Source organism: Branchiostoma belcheri, unplaced genomic scaffold, assembly GCF_001625305.1.
Source record: "Branchiostoma belcheri isolate BF01 breed outbred unplaced genomic scaffold, Haploidv18h27 scaffold27, whole genome shotgun sequence".
Taxonomy (NCBI): domain Eukaryota; kingdom Metazoa; phylum Chordata; class Leptocardii; order Amphioxiformes; family Branchiostomatidae; genus Branchiostoma; species Branchiostoma belcheri.
This window is the reverse complement of record NW_017803876.1, coordinates 2,550,930-2,568,638: the sequence shown is the minus strand read 5'-3', so window position 1 is coordinate 2,568,638 and position 17,709 is coordinate 2,550,930. Positions and strand designations below refer to the sequence as shown.

At 44.2% G+C, this 17,709-nt stretch overlaps 1 pseudogene; it reads left to right on the top strand.

Moving 5' to 3' along the window:
* The first annotated feature begins 589 nt into the window (after nt 1-589).
* On the top strand, nt 590-12,768 carry LOC109472208 (annotated as a pseudogene).
* Nucleotides 12,769-17,709: the final 4,941 nt, after the last annotated feature.

Genomic DNA, 17,709 nt, shown 5'->3' with positions numbered 1-17,709 from the left:
GGATCAGATTATGTAAACTACGAGGCTCCAGGCTGGGATTACGTGAACAATAGCGCCTGATCCTCCGCGCGGCGGGTTATGAGAGTTGCCCTTAAGAGGCTATCGTTACTCCACTCACGTTACACAGGTTTGTTTAGGTGTACACAGCGGTGCATGACTTCTGAGCGTCTGGAAATTCCTCTTTACACCACCAGGGTTCACGTTTTCTGAACAATGAACAATTCATCTCAATAAAGTGAAGGCCTGGTTAGAAACTACAAATATAAGAGGATGCTGCCGAGTTAGTTATCGTTCTTTTTTTTAAACACAAGCACGTACTGTGGTGTTTTGTCAATGTTTGCATCCACAGACTTAAGTGTAGCTCTCTTGGAAATACAGGCATTCTTGTCTGTGGATTATTTGTTCAAACCCGTTATCCGTAAAAAAACGTGGATGTGGCGAAATATACAAATAAATATACAAATGTATATACTGCCAGATATTACCATTACCTGTCCGACGTGCCAACTGCTAACAAGGCGCGCGCGCAATTAGCTAATGTGCGCCTTCATGATTATTGGGTCCGGTGGCAATGACTCCATTCATTCCCCGTTGGGGCTGAGTGGCGGGATGAAACAGGACCTGCCCACCTTGTCATTAATACCCGTGTGTCACGCCCGGGTGGAACCTTTCACCAACAACTACGGGTAAATATTACTAGTCATTCTTCGGGTAAAGAGGACCGCTCGCGGTCATGTCTTCACTCTTAGAGTCTTCTTAGAGCTGGTGGTTTTCCCGGCAGTGCTTCAAACTCGTACCACAACGGTTGTTGACAGTAGAGGGACAGTTGGGACCGAGAAATGGCCGCCAGGAGACAACAGGTGGGACTGAACGTGGACGCGCTGAGGGAGAGGTGCTTCAGGGACGGGGCGCTGTTCAAAGATGAGGAGTTCCCGGCGGCAGACCGCTCCATATCGCCCCGAGGGGACCCGCGACTGGCCGGCAGACAGGTCTTCTGGAGACGACCCAAGGTAACGTAACGTGCACAGGCACCAGGTATCGGTCTTTAGACTTTCTGCTACATGCCAAAGGGTAGACTTATCCCATGAACACATGCATCACATTGGCATTGTTCCCATTTTGGCAGGTAAAACCCGAAGCAAGTGTCATGAAAAATTCGCGACAACGCCGTTAGAACTTCATGTTGACTTCCACACACAACCATATATCCAGGTGCCTAGGATGTGTACCTTACTGCTAGGCTACTGTGTACGCCATTTCGGTAGCTGTGTTTTCATTACCGGCCTGTGTTACGGCCCAGTGCCAGCCAATTGTTCAAGACCGCTCTTCCTCTGACGTACCCGTATGTTTACACCACGTTAGTTCACACATAATCTTCTTGTCCCACAAAGCCGAAACCTTGTCCGACAAACCTGCCATGGATATGGAACACGGTATTTTGACTGTGACTGCGTGTGTAAGGGCTGGGCATGCATGGGTGGGGCTGACATTCACTACAGTCGCCTGCGTCAATTACGCACTTAGTATGTCAACCATTTCAACTGAATTACCACTGTGTTAACATACATGTAGGTAGTACATGTACACGTAGTATGGTGTTAGTACAAGGTGACTCCTTTGACCCCAAAGACTTGATTAAGTTTGTTGTAGACAAGACCTCGAGGGCCATTCAGGTGTTAGACTAAGATTACCTCAAAGAGCTCTGACCCGGAAATGCGTACACAAGGAGCATTAAGGAAGTTGTTCAGGCACAACAACCGCTATAACTTTCACTCATTGGGCTAATCAAGGGAGAATGTGGGGTTGTCGTCCATGTTTAATATAAAGACATTTCTTGCGATGAAATGGAACTTCGCTCGGATATCTGCTTCCCTAGGAGTAGTTACCTTCGAGAAGAAGATTATACCATCAGTGCCGTTCTAATGCATGTAGGTATGTTCATTTGGTGATAGTTTTAAGATACTCCTTTATTACCCTGTAGGAACTGACGAACAGTCCGCAGCTGGGCAGCTGTACGGACCCGTTCGACGTCGAACCAGGAGAACTAGGTGAGATCTGCCGGCTGGGTTATAGTCTAGGGGACATCTGAAGGAATAGTGCCAGTAAGAGTTACCACGATTTGGCAGCTCAAGCAACATTGTCAGCTCAGGCAAACGTGTCCAATTTCCCTCCACTCTGTTTTTTTATTAAATAAGCATGGAGATGATAAATAGGTTACAATTCGTAAAGCTGGCATGATGAGTGTTTGTAAGTCCATGGTTCAAGCACTTCGTGACTAAAGGGGACTAAAAACAGGATGGTTGCATACTATATGGAGGTTAAGGGAACTCTCCAATAATGTATAAAATAGGAAATCGTATGTCATCGTCATCCTCACAGGGAGCGCGCGGATAGTCGCCAGCATGTCGTCTGTGTGTCAGAACACCAAGTTGTTCCGCCATGCGGTCCAGCCCGAACTGCAGGGGTTCTCCGATGGCTACTGCGGGCTTTTCAGTTTCCGACTGTGGGGACCGGACGGGTAAGTAGATAACACACAAGCAAAGAAAAACTATCACATTTACTTCACATGTTTGGGGTTCACGAGAAATATCACAGCATCAAGAACGTACAATACATGTAATTCTGGTCAACATCAGAAGTGCCTATTGGTGACTCACAGGGAAATCTTTCGACTCAACAAGAGATCACTTATTTTTTCCAGGTGGACAGAAGTAGCCGTGGACGACCGACTGCCCACCATAGACGGAAAGCTCGTGTTCGCGCACTCAGTGTCCAAGCGGCATTTCTGGGCGTCGCTGCTGGAAAAGGCCTACGCGAAGTACGTTGTGCCAGATGTAGGAATATGAATTTTTTCACAGACAGAAGACCTCATTGACATTGTCCAACACCCTTATGAATACGTTCATCATATCAAAATTACGTTGAGTTTTTAGGGTGTCTAAATTCTTAATGATATAGACTCACATATGTCTGAGTTTGATGGCATGACTATGCACACGTATGGTTAACAGATGGACAGAGCAGACCGAAGTTTCTTGCAATATATGTTTCGTCTGCAGACTTCTCGGCAGCTACGCGGCGCTGAGAGACTTGTCAACAACAGACGCCGTGGAGGACTGGACCGGGGGCATCTCAGAGGTGTACTTTCTCAAGGAAAAACTTCCCAACCACTTCTTCAGTCTCATCCAGAAGGCGTTCGAGCGCTATTCTCTGCTGAGCTGCTACATCTCGGTGAGATTCAGTCGTATTTTGTGTGACAACAAAACACGATTTCTAATAAATCAACACAGGGAGAAAGAAAAATTAAATCTGCTAATCATTGATGAATTTAAGTTCAGGAAATCACGGCACGAAGTAAGCGGATCAGTATAAAACTAAAAGTAACAATTTTTAAAATGTAAATCTGATCAGACTTTAATGACTTATAATGTACCGTTGATCAGACTTTAGCTTTCAGTAACTAATTAATAAGGTGACTTTTCTTGTATTCAGTCGCCAGAAAAGCCGCCCCAGCGGAAGCTGACGGCCAGCGGTCTGTACGCCGAGCAGGCTTACGCTATATCTGCACTGGCCAAGGTACGATCTCTTTCGTGCATTGTATATTGGGAAAACATAAGATTGTGTGTTGATCATAAGACTGAATCCCTACTCTATGTCTGCAATATTCTATAAGATTTATATTATGGCTATCCATAGTTTCTGCTTAATGAAGTACTTCTAATAAAGGCCGGCGTGGCCAAGACTTTGTCGAAAGTTGTTGTCTTGATCGTTGTTTGTGGACGATTCTGTTGAAAACTGTTTGCATGTCAAAAGTAACCCGTGACATGCGCCCTGCAGGTGAGGGTTAGGACACCGAGGGGTGACGACAGAGAGATTCCCCTACTGCGACTGCGCAGTCCGCACGGAGAGAACGTGGACTGGAAGGGGCCTTGGAGTGAAGAGTAAGGATTTGTAGCTTGTTTACAAACCTTCCCAACGATTTTCATAAGTCCCTCTACTGTAGGTGGAGAGAAACCTATTCATAGTTTTTTCTCTTGGAAACCCGTATTTTTATTTATTTTTTCTATTTCAGTATAGCGTAGGAGAAGCGACTAGAGCTTCTTTCGAATATTTACTAATGTTAGTCAGACAATTGTGGGACGAGAGAGGTCCAAATACTGTGGAAGAACTAATTTTATGGTCAATATAGTCACAAAAAACATGGCGCTACTTTGTGACAAATAGTCATGACATCAACCAGCAAAATATTTGAACGACCTGATGAGTCGTTTTGCTTTTTTTCAGATCCATAGAATGGAAAAGCATATCCAACGACCAGCGGGAGATGATGGGCCTGACGTTTGACAGTTCAGGGGAGGTCTGGTGGGTATTATACACTATTATAGCGTGTCCACTACTGTGTCTGTCAGTAGAAAAATCTAAAACCAGTTTTGTAATGTTCGACGAATACTGTTACATGTGGTTTTGTTATCAAACTCTTTACGAATTTCGACTGTAACGGCTTTGCAGTAAGTTTCAGACATACGCAAGTTTCAGACATAAGTAAAGTAAAGAATACATGGCGCCAAAAGATGGGTCAGCTGTGTCTCTGTCCTTGGTGCTGAAATGGCTTTGACTAACGTAGAGGAATATCATGTCCCTGTAAAACCGGCCGGCCGTTTCCCGCCAGGATGGCCCTGGATGACTTTGTGAAGCAGTTCACGTACGTGGAGATCTGTCACGTGCCCCCTGAGGTCATCAGAGATCAGCGGAAGAGATGGGTCATGGCGGACGCGCATGGGCAGTGGACGGTGGGGCTGACCGCGGGAGGGTGCTCACAGGTCAAAGGTGAGATTCTGTAATCTCCAGGCAGATCCTCGGTGGCAAGGCAGTATATATTCGTCTGAGGAGTAACCATTAGTAGCCGGTGGTAAATAGTCACTCACCAGGCTAATGGGTACTGCCTACTGCATTGCCACCGAAGGCTCTGTTGGGAGATTTAATTTGTGACTTTATTGGCTTTATGCAGTAGTTTCAGGTTGTTATAAAACCAAACACGAGACTCGGATAGACGGCCACCGACAGTGATATCAGGCTGTCCGCCTGTCTCATTTGAAGCTTTGCTGCTTTTTTTTTTTTTTTACAATTTTGGGGGTTTGTCTCATGACGTTAACTTTTTTCGCTCTTTTATGGATGTGTTTTTCTTTTTCGTATCATCCTTCAATCGTAGCAATGGAAAATCTGTAAAACTCGTTTTGTTGCCTTTTCGTTAATTTCTTTGTCCAATTGATGCCCTAACCACTGTCCCCTGCAACCGTCTGTACAGACACGTTCTGGATCAACCCACAGTTCCGACTACATCTGGTGGAGAACGACAAGGATGCAAACGCGGGAGAAGAGCCCGGATGTAGCTGTGTCATATCCCTCCGCCAAAAACAGAGAAGGGGCAAGCCGCTGAGGACGATAGGGTTTGCTGTCTATAACGTACGTTGAAATTTAGAACTCTAAATTAATATTGATTAGAATATCACACTTAAGCTTTAAGACTACGCTTAAAGTTGTGAATAAGTGTACACGATAGCACCACATGCAGAGTTTTAGAGAATGAGGCTGGAACGTTACTATGTTTCTTTTTCTCTGACCCTGCAGAACATGATACATATGTATAAAAACGGCAATCCAGTGAAGTTAAAATCAGCACAGGCGATGGTTACAGCTGTACCGTGGATACTATACAGGCCGTTCAGACAGGTGTTAGAATCGGGCTAAAGTCTGTCTTTTTCTCGTCCCCGTAAACATAGAATACGCAAGAAATATCTTTGCATACAGTTAAATTCCCCAAGAAGACCACTCTGGGGACCGATAAAATCTGGTCTATATAACAGTTGGTCACTATAGACAGGGTTCTTAGTAGTTGTATTTCATTGAGAAAAATCATCTCTTGAACCACTTTGGCGAGGTTGTCCTTATGTAGAGGTTAAACTGTACATGTGCGGGTTGAACTGTATTTTCAACCAACAGCCCAAGGGTGCTCGGCTGCCTCTGGGACCGGACTTTTTCTCGTCGCACGCGTCCGTGGCCCGGTCAGCCGAGTACGTCAGCCAGCGGCAGGTGGCCCGGCGGGTCCGGCTGCCCGCTGCCGAGTACATCATCGTCCCGTCCACGTACGATCCGCACGAGGACGGGCTCTTCACGCTCAGGGTCTGCAGCGGGGGCGACGCGGTGTTACGGTAGGGGGAAGTAACGGATTGTTTCTTTTCCCTTTGTTTGTTTGCTTGTTTGTTTGTTGGTTGTTCCCAAGAGGACATCCCATCCAATAGAACACCCACAGGCATCTTTATATGAGTTGAGTGAGATTCGAACCGACTGATAACGATACCAAAACGTCAACAACCCTTACCACAAAGCCAACATGCCACTATAAAATCTACAATTCACAGTGTCACTTCAATACCAAGTGGTCAGTTCCGTTTTGAATACATTTTTAACGTTTATTTAACGATACTCTACCGACGGTATGAAAGACTCATTTGGTGTACACGTTTCTTTTCAGAGATGTTCTAGACAAACCACGAGAGTTGACAGTCCAGGTGCAGGTATGTCCACTCTTATAGTCAACTCGATCCTCTCTTTGTGACGACCACAAGGGGGACTATTAACATTTATTCCGCTTAACTCTACGGTAACAAGCCTTATGAATACAGTAGAAAGACGACCGACGACGACTTTACTTCAGAGTGATAATATTACTGAGCTCCTCACACATGCTTGACGGCCCATGTCCTTGCTAGTAACACTCTTGCCTTGACACAGATACCACTAGACCCTGAGAAGTTGAGAGGCCAGGAGGAGGTCTTTCAGGCAATATTTCCAGAACGTGTCAGGCGAGGTAGGTGTTCCCACGATTGATTTCAGAGAATTTACAATATTTACATACATGACTTTGTTATGGCTTATATCGTTCTTTCAATTCGAGCGATAAGAATGGGATCAAACAGAACTCTCAATGGCTACCGTTCTAGATCTTATTATACGATATTAACCTAACCTCCCAACTCTAATTCGAGTATTCTATATATGTCAAGATATATTATGAGTTTCTTGATCGTCTTTCAACTGCCCACGCACAGGCAATGGAAGTGACTCCTTACCAACTTGTGGAGCTCTTAAACATTGTTGGAAACAAAGGTAGGTGTGCCTGGGTCCTAACGGACGATTTAATTTCTTTCGAGGACAAAACCAGTCTCAAAGTCAAACACTTAACGTTTGTACTTTGTTCGCTCAGAAAGTTGTATTTTGTGTCCCATTTATGTGCTACAAACTGCACATTTAAAGGGTGTCGCAGAGAGCGCTGCTACACAATCTGGAATAAAGCATGTCCTTTTGAAAGTACTGTCACATTAGTTGTGTATCTGATGTGTATAATAGCAAATATTGCTTTATTTCAAATCACTGTACAAAAAAGTATTTTCTGACAATTATTAAATAGAAATGTTTTTCTCCCTGTGTTATCATCAACTGGTGTACTTGTATTTTGGATGAAATGCATGAGATTATGATTATCGCAGACCAGACCCTTATCCTGTTCTGCTGTTGACTTTAAATTGTCTCATTTGCGCACTGTTTGTCTTTTTACAGATATGAACCAAAAGACACTTCACACTTAAAGCCTGCAGGAATATAGTAGCCTTGGGAGACGTATCCTTTTCAACAAACACGACCCCTCACACCCACATACACCACAAACGCACATTTACAGACTGGCGTGTCTGCACGCGCACTTGTTATGTAACGGTCAGCTGAGCTGACGACCTACGACAATCGCTTTAGTGTTGAACGCTAGCTTTTATTCCGTTAGGTTGCTTTTATTGAAATACTAGTTTGAAATTTCACACAGAAAATACACATGCATCTTGTGTGACTGGCAGGCCTTCTTCTTAATCCAAACACGTCAGCTTGACTATAGTATTAAAGGGACCTGGGGCTAGAAAAAGAACAGTTAAATACATGTCACGAAAAAATATAAATAAATAACGGTTACAAGTTTGGATGGTTCTACCTAGATGCCATGTAGTACATTCATTCCGCTGACATTTGTACTGTTTAAGTTAAATACACCTTCCTGATGGTATATTGAATGGTGCTGAAAGTCCTTAACGTACGCCAGGTCGATCACAGAGGCACGATGTCGTACGAGGAGTTCAGATCCATGTTACTGGACACGCTGTTGTGGAAGGTGAGTAGGGACGTGCGGGGGTGGGGACACTCATCTGATGTGCAGCCTCGTGTCAGCAATAGTTCTGACATACTAGTAGCTTACGGTATCATTGATGTACACAAAGCATGGGTTTCATCTGCACCAAAAGAGCCAATTTTTGTTAGTCCGTCGTTTCTTCGATCGATTTGCGGAGTACACAGAATTCCAGGGGTTTTGAAAGAACAACCGCATGGGTGTTCATTGATGTGACATGATTTGATCATCCATCCTGCAGCACATCTTCAACAAGTATGACCGAGCGAAGTCGGACACATTTCCCGCCATGTACCTGGGCATGGCTCTACAGGACATAGGTGAGCGTCTTCTATCATTTCTCATCTCTCGAAATCAATCCGGTTTTTGATGCACAGTTGTAATCAATCAAGTTTTGTTGTAACAGAGCTGGCCTATTTATTACAAAGGCATGACTCATAAGAGGGATCTAGGCCGGGCCAACTAGAAACAAGTTACCTTCTTTGTGATATCCTCACTAGTCTCATCTTACAGACGGAAATAAGCACTGTTTGGGAAGAGTGAGTTGTTGAAAGGAAGGAAGAAAAGTGCCAATAGTCCACCCAACAATTCGCTTGTATCACGGTTGATTTTGGCCGTGATTAGGTTTGTTTTTCAAAATGTTACTGAAAAACGTTGATTAGAGTAATCCTTCATGATCTGACAATCCTCCAAAGACAGACCCGGCATAACCTTACCCAAATGTACGTTTCACTTTGCTCGACGACGGTATATATAAAGTTTGTCATCAGGTATTTTGATGTGCCTTTGATAAAATCTGGAAGAGATTTTAATCTCTTACGTCCGATTTTTTTTGGGGGTGTGGGTGAAGTTAACGCAACCCACAACCACCGCAAGTTTACCACACGATGTAGAATTACTTCCACGCACTCCAGAGCTAGTTTAGTTTATGTAAGAGATCGCTAACAGGGTCACCGTTCCGCAAGGAAATCTTTCGCGCCAGATAGTCTAGGTCGACAAATAACCAAGGAGGTTCCCTATAACCGCCTTGGAATAATAATGATTTTTTTCTCAGAAATAGTAACTTTTACCGGGAAGACTCATCCATAGCCAGGACGGAAAGGAAATAAGATCACGATCTATGGTGAAAGCACACACAAAATCTCAACTTGGGGTACAGAAAAGTCTTTTCACTGCAAGAAAATCTTCCGCGCTCCGAAGCCAGTTTATGTAAAGGTTCGCTAACCAGGTCACCACACCGGGAGGAAATCTTTCGCGCCAAGTTGTCTAGGTCGGCGGCGTGCCATTTCCGAGGAAATGTTTAGATTTCCTAGAAAGACGAGCTGCAGGCCGGGGCTTTGGTACGATGCTTCATCACCTGTCCTACTTATACCACGGATGTGAATCCCTGGCCACCTTAGATTGAAGAATGACTATTTTACAAAATATCATCCGCCATAAAGAGCCTACGGCAGTCATCAGCACAAATTTCCAGTCGCGTTACTGCTTTTCTTATGCTTTCAGTCTATGACGGTAGAGCCTGCACATGTATGTTGTGCTTTCGTGCGGAGTCGACGTGTCTTAGTCAGTCCTTATAATTAAAAGTTATACAAGAAGCTGTAGCTACCGCCTGTAGCGACGCTAACCGCGCGCAGTGATGATTTCACGCTCGGCGGGTGCCCGTCGTCGGGACTCCGCACAGTCGTTTGTCACGCAGAGGAGCCAATCTCACCTGTCGGTGTGACGTCAGGGCTTACGTCAGTCATGTGGCCGAAGGATAACCAGTGGAAGTTTTCCCAGAAAAAAAGTAACTTTTACCAGGAAGTCTTATTAGGATTTAACTTTAAAAAAGAGTGAGTCCTACAATAAAGGGACACAAAATCTCAACCAAGTTTTTCCTTCGTTGGCGAGATGGGTGGGGTTCATCAGGATGTATCATTCTGTATATATGTCAGTCAGTCTTTTCGTTAGACTATGACTTGCGCAAAACCAACAAACACATGGTTCATTCCTAATACTAGTTTTCTATCATTAATAATACTATCATTAATAATACTAATACTATCATTCTGTTTAGCCGGGGTAACCGCCCTTCCACGTGACACTCCAACTTCACAGGCACGCGGCGCGGCGGAAGCTGCCTATATTAATCCAAACCGCCTATTACATGTGCGCCTAGCCTTTGCACATCTAACTGTAATCGTTGTCCAACTCTAAGTCTATCTGGTGATGATCTCCTTACTGTATTTGTTGCCAGCGATAGTTCTAGATTTGTTGCGCGAGTTTGTTGGGTAATTTAGTAATCCCTGTGTCACTATCAGGTTTTCTTCCCGACTCCGCCACCCTGACGTGCCTGTACCTGATGTTTGCTGACGAGAAACACAACCTGTCGTTTGAGAGCTTCGTTCTCTGTGCTTGTCGTCTCAAGAGCAGTCTGGGTAGGTTCGTGAATAGGAAAATAATAGAAAATAAGTAATAAGAACTATGATGAGAAAGATACATTATGAGTAATAAGCTTATATATTTGTTTGGAGAAATACTCAATTTGTACCGTCCGCCATGGTCAATGTGATTCAGTAGCCTCCCCATATGGCGATATAGGTACGGTAGAACTCGTGGATAGAAAGAATAGGAAGTGCCCCTGCAGACTAGTACTGTTTCTCTGTAGGGGATCGTAGACGAGTGGACGAGAAACTATCACGTCACCTTGCTTGTAGCACATATACTGGCAGACATATGTTTCACGCATCGTCAATCAAGTGTTACAGTTAACACGGGTGTAGACCTTACATATTGATTTTTACATACAGACACGATTAGTTTAACCAGTGTTCAACATCAATCGGGCACGGATGGATCCTTGTAACAAGCAGATTTAGCTTTCTCCCAAAGTTGACACCAACTTTTGTGCCATTAATGCCTTTTAAAGCGGTTTACAATACAGTCAGTGGAAACCGTGTTTTTTCGGCTGATATTTCCATCAAGAAGTGAACACAAGCTGATAACTAACAAAGGCAGGGGAGGAAAGAGTCATAAGAAGTAGTGGGAACATATTTGCATTCGCGAAATGTCATGGTCGAGAGCACTTTAACGAAAGATGGCATGTCCAGAATTGTTGACAACATTCGTTGTTAAAGTTCACAGTCAGTTTGCAAATGAGATCAAGATACAGTTGTTCTTAATCTACAACTGAATTAATTCCACCATGGATACCAGATGACACTATAATACATTTAGATGGACCAGATTTCACTATACATTTTATTCTTACGAAAAATAAATTACCAGAGATATGAATAATATTGTCGTCAACTGTACGCTAGAGTGTAACAGTGAACGCACGGTACTTAAAATACCGATGAAAGGATAAAAGTCGCCTGTTCAGCACATTTGTTTGGCCTGACTTTGTGTCGCACGATGTTGTTCATGTCCCAGTGCTGAGTGAACATGCCTATCTTACTGTTTCAGCGGCGTACCGGCGGCACCAGGACCCTCTAGAGGACAGCGCCAAGATGGATCTGCGCCAGGTAAATCACATTAAGCACGTCAGGGGCGCCTCTCAACGCAAACACTACAAAGCCAAGCAGGTCGCGGAGGTCCCTCTCGACTGTAAAAAGACTTTTGTGCTATGTCGTTTTCTTCCAGTTGCTAAGAGAAAATTATTTCTGCGGGGATAAGTCAGTACAGCCTGAGAGTAATGTTGGCTCATAGCGCTCCACAGGTGATGAGCATAAGCAGTTCGCACCACGTACAGAGCGCGACGGGCGAATGGGATTTTGAAACAAACGATAGTCCCTGGCCCTCGAGCTCAAGCACGAGACAAGGCTACGATAAATTGAGAGCTGCTCTAAAGTTATTCTACCCAAAAGCTCGACAAAACGTGTATTTAGTTCATTTTCGAACAAACTAAACATCGACATCGCAAAAGAGCAGAAATGAATTATTACACGGCAGGGATTCACAACTTTCTACATTCAGTGCATCAAGTACTACAGAGCACTTTCCTGACGGGGGTTTGTTTGTATACATGTAAGGAAGCTTACGAAACTGAGAACGTTGAATTGACTGTTTTACCTTATTGTGTACTTTCAGCTGCTACATCTGTGCCTGTACGCCTAGCCTGTCACCTGTCCCTGGTGCTGAACAGGCGGTGGTGCAAGGATGGCGCCATCCACAGCTCTAGAGCAACTATTAGAGGGCACGTTCACAGTTTCCTGCTCATATGAAATCTTGCAGAAGAACTATTTGCTGTTAGAAAAAAATACGATTGAAGTCGTTATCATATGGAAGTTTAACACAATCTGATCTCATGTGTATCCAGTCATATGGATCCATTCTTATTGACAAAAGCCTCTGATTAGATTATGCGGAAACTGATTCACAGCCATGAGTGGGCTTTCTTGGCACGATAAGCAATATTCGTTTCGCCAAGTGCGTTTATTTGATCGACCGTTCATGTATATATAGTAATTGCTACCGTCTTCCTAACATCCTGTAAGTATGTGCCACCCTCGTGTTGTACTATGTGTGAATTTAGGGCAATTATATTAAGTAGAACTCATCTGCTAAAAGCACTGCATCAATTAAGGCTATGAACTTGATAACCTCTCTTGAATTGACACAATGGCTTGCGTTGGAAAGCAGCCATAATTATCTGCACCACTGGAGCTTAAGTTTTAGGGGAGGGGTTTTTAATGAACGATTCCATGGAATCAGACACAAATGAAGAAGTAGCTATTAAACTGATAACTTCACCGCCTCCACTCTACAAACCAAATTGTTTCAATCAGAACCCTCGTAAAATCACAATAGACTGAACGCCCTTCAGTCCTCTGCTTTCCTGAGATAAGACTATCAACTATCCATGCACACATTAACTCGGTACGCTCAATAGAGCTGAAATTATCAGCTTCTGCCATGGCAGTTACATTCCACTCTGCCGGCTTTTATTGTAACGTCTTGAAGCCATAAAGTGATTCTAGTGTCCCATTACAAGCATTAATAGTTTACAAACCAATAGGAAAAGTAAACTTTGCGCTTTTCTATGCCGCATGCCAGTTCTTATCCACGATGATTCTGTATTTTCTTCTGACGCAAAGAATAGTTTCACTCATCAAAAGAACGCTGTAGGGGGTTGACGAGTTTTAGTCTAAGGGTCCCAAGACAATTAGGTCGAAGTCTGCGTCGTGACTCCTGTACGAGTCACCGAATCCTTGACGTATCCTACTGGAAAGTCTAAGTGCTCTTCAGAGAGCAACTTCGTGGGTTCAAGTCCACGACTTTCCGGCTGAGGGATCAAAAGACACATAAATAGTACACAGCACAAATGGGCTACTGCGGCTTGCAACAGAATCGTAAGTGGGCAATTTCTCCACTTCTGAGGCGTAAGAATGCCACGTGCTTCAGAGGGGGCTACAGGTGCCTACGCAAAGGTTTCTGGGTCCATCCAACTATAATGATTAGAGGGGGCAGCAGTCATTTCTTTAATGGCACATCAGAAAATGTCAGCACTCAACTGGCATACTTGTGACTGCTCAGTAGCACCGAATGACAATAATAGAGCTCGAGACCCATCCTCCCCCAAATAAGACACTTAAATTCTTACTGCATTCAAACTATCTCTACTGTTACTGCAGTGTTTTTGAACTAGAATCACAATGTCCTACTCATTTGTGATTTGCTAGAAATGATTTCTATCTGAATTTTCCAAGCCATATTTCACAACATTTCAAACCAGGCTGCATCACGACAAGCCAATCATTGCTGCGTCCAAGTATACTATTTGTCCAACCTCTAAACCCATGATTACTCTCGGCCTAGTGCGCCGCTGTGCATATATACGACCTTATTCTGGCCAGAGGCGGGCTTCCAGACGAGAAAGATCAATGAGGGAAGGAGAAGGTCAACTACCACCGCGCGCGCTTGCGTCAGATGTTGACTCCTCGCCGTGCCCCGACAAGGCTTCCCGGAAAGGGTGAAACATGAGAAACCGTGCCCTTCTGGAGGCAGCGATAATTGCGAGGCACCAGGTGCGCGAAGAAAGAGCAATTCAAACACATCAACCACTCTGCCTGCCTTCCCGCCCCCTTCTGTCCACATATTGAGCTATCAAATTTCACTGCCTTTTCAGCTCTCTTCCTTCAAGAACTCACGTAGACTCTGACCGTGAGAGATCAGCACTTTCCGGCTGTAGGAGGTAGGTTGACATTGGGGATACATTACGGGGCGCTCTGATGTCAGAGGAAGAGACCTTGTGGGTGTGGATGACAGTAATGTACCATACACTGCCCCTTTGAAGTACCAATGGCCAGGCAGGGATCAGTAAGGTTCACTAAGACGCCAGTCCGTCTCATAATGGCTGAGTTGAACCGAGTCTTCTGGACAGCAAAGTATGACATTGTTCCGGTTTTACTGCACTGATGACATATGCACTACGTCACGTCAAAGGCGGGAGCTACGCACTTACTTAAAGTTTTATACGTCTTAAAGAAAGTACACGTCAAACCCTCTTAAACTACCCACAGTAGAAACCAGTTAATTGCAAAACGCTTTGTAGCAAAAGCCTGCCAACTCCAAAGGATTGTGAATTTGTGAAATCCTTCAGCACCATTGTTTATCGAACCCCGTACTTACAAAGCCCATATGAACACAAAACCCGGTAAAATTGCAATTGCCAAAAATATCAAGTTGCAAGGATATTGAACCAACAACATTTTGCAAAAAGAAAGGCTTCTCTGTGTAAGAGAAACCGGTACCAGTACATTAGAAGGAAAATAAAGTCATATCTCTCAACAGATAACCAAATGATATCATCTTCTTATGGAGAGATGATCTGAAATCGCATCACCCGCTGATGCGTTCCCGATTAGCTACTACGTCTCCATCCTGGCAGCCAATTTCAGCTTCCGCTTCTCCTGTCACCCCGCAGAAAAGTTGGCCGGGAAGCGATCCAATGTTCCGATCATACACCTCACTCCCCTCGCCCAGATTACTAGCCCAATTTGTAACCTATATAGGGTCGGTAATTATACTCGCGTGGTTACATACGTAAAGTTACTCGCGTGGTTATATACGTATATTCCGAAGTGTTGCGAATGAAAACGCCCTTCTCATATTTTCAATGTGTCGGCTTTGTTACCTTCCTCGTGATTGCTCTCCATATAAGTGAGGTCTTTTGAATATCCTGACTGCAGAAAATTAGGAAAATTGATAGTCTTGTACACTGTATTTCAAAATTCGAGGAAGGATCAGCAGGATAAGTTCCGAGAATCGGGACGAGATGGCAGGTAGGGTTTTCCCCCTGGGAACGAGATCACTTCCTCGGCCGCGGTTACCTCATCCGCCAATGACGTCACAGGGCCCGGGGATCATCCAGGTCACGATATTGGGGTAGGTAATTGCCGTAATTTGAAGAATTATTGCGGTAGGAGAGCCATTACATGTGCTGTATCCCATGCAACAGGAGATGGGCAGGTCAGTCTTAATGGCCTTATACGTCAAAGGAGGTCAAATGGAGGTTAATTAAGTAATTCCCGTAGTTCTAAGTGGTGCACTAATTGACCTTACGTTTAATAACACTGTTCCTTGAACGGGGAACATTCTCATTAGTTAAGCAGTATGTACCACATACGTTTTGGTCTCCTGAAGTATAACTTGATTGATGAAACCGGTGAAAAGAAATACACAAGAGGCATTGTTATCCTTCTCGTCCTGATCTTAGTAGCAGCTAAGGCAAATAAGCAAAGATTGCTGATAAAATTTGTGTCAGGCACAAGACCCCTTGTAACACCAGTAGCGTTAAATAACATGCAGCAGAATTTCACTAAAATTCTAGTTTCTCGTCGTAAGGATTTGGGTAAAGTACACTCGCGGCTAGAAAGTTCTTTTCCTATATGGACGAAATTGGTATAACTGATAACTCACTCATGCGACAGACGAAATGCAATCTGAAGTGTCATATCTGTACCGCACTTCCGTGTAAAGTAAACTTTTAGTCCGTCATTTAGCCTCTGCACACTTGAATGAAGAAGCCTACAGGGCGAAACCGGTTGTGACAGGCTGGATAAAAGTTCTAAACGGGAACAGCGCGGCTCCAGATGTCTTACTGAGGTGTGATAGATGTGGGTTAGCTTGAGGGATTATGGATCCACTCTACGTCATCTGCTTTATAAAATTCCCATGTTATTTTAAGGTGAAGAATTGTAGTAAGTGTTAGGGCACACTTTACATTTCGTTTCTTTTGTTATTGTGTCGACACGGATTTCTTACATAACAGTACACAGGTGCATGGTCGCCATGACGACACGTGACCACGCCCACCCCTGACGATACCAGAATAATCCTTGCTCCCCAAGGAAGCAAAAAGCTGGTCTGTACGGGCTTACGCGGTTGGAAATCCGACATACACACATAAACCAGAAGATTTTCACAGATTATCCAGATGAAAGCGATGACGTGAGAGCAACAAAGGCCGTTCAATAAAGATTTCGCTTTACCCTCTTCTGGTTATTATAGGAGGCTGAAATTGCACAAGTGGAAAAACTATGAAGAGATTTGGGCCCATGCGCGTGATACATGGCAATTTGAGTTCTTGATTTAAGAGTTTTATTACCAGGAAGCCGGATATTGGGAAATCTGGTTTCCGGATTTAAGCAGATGGGATATAACTTATCTCAAAATAGCAGCCCCGCGCGAAGATGACCATCATTACAGGGCTCAACTGCATGCCTGGCATGGCTCTACTGATCCATGTGACAGAGCGGGGGAAGGTGCATGGATCATCTCTCTTCTGAACTTGACGTAGAAATCCTGTTCCCAAAGTTCTAGTAGCACTGGTATTGCTGTCATATTATGTCAAACAGACAGAAAGTATACTATTGTCTTTGTGCTGTATCAGGGCATTGATAATTAGAAAGTAACGATGAATGGCATTCGATCTATTATCCATCCCACTCTAACATACACGTGCACATATGGTCAGCCTCAGTCTAGTCTGTAGGACAGAGAGTCTTTCCAGATGTACCCAGTGATCCTAAAAGTAAAATGTTGCTAAACGGGGCCGACGATATCAGCGGACACCCAGATAACCGCCCAAGGTGTCATTTCTATCGAGAACCTTCACATTCTGTGATCTGCAAGCAGATGTTTGAGTGGAAGATTGTAACATTTTCTGACTAGCGGGCTTCTCTGAGTCTGTGACAGTTACCCACAACAGCTGTCACAGAAGCCCGGCAGCCAGGCTAGGAGAGAATTACGATCTTCCGCCTCAACATCTGCTTGGAGACTAGACGTTAAACACTGAGCACTTCGTCTTCTGTTCTCTCATCAATTAGAATGTGATTTAAGAAGTGTATGTGCCGCGGGTGACAGGTATATCGGGCACTTTGTCTAATTATGTCCTTGAAGTGCGTGTGTGTGTGTGTGGGGGGGGGTAGGGTACTAGTATATAGATATATCTCACCACAATCCTCTGGGATGAGGTATTTATAATAAAAGCAAGC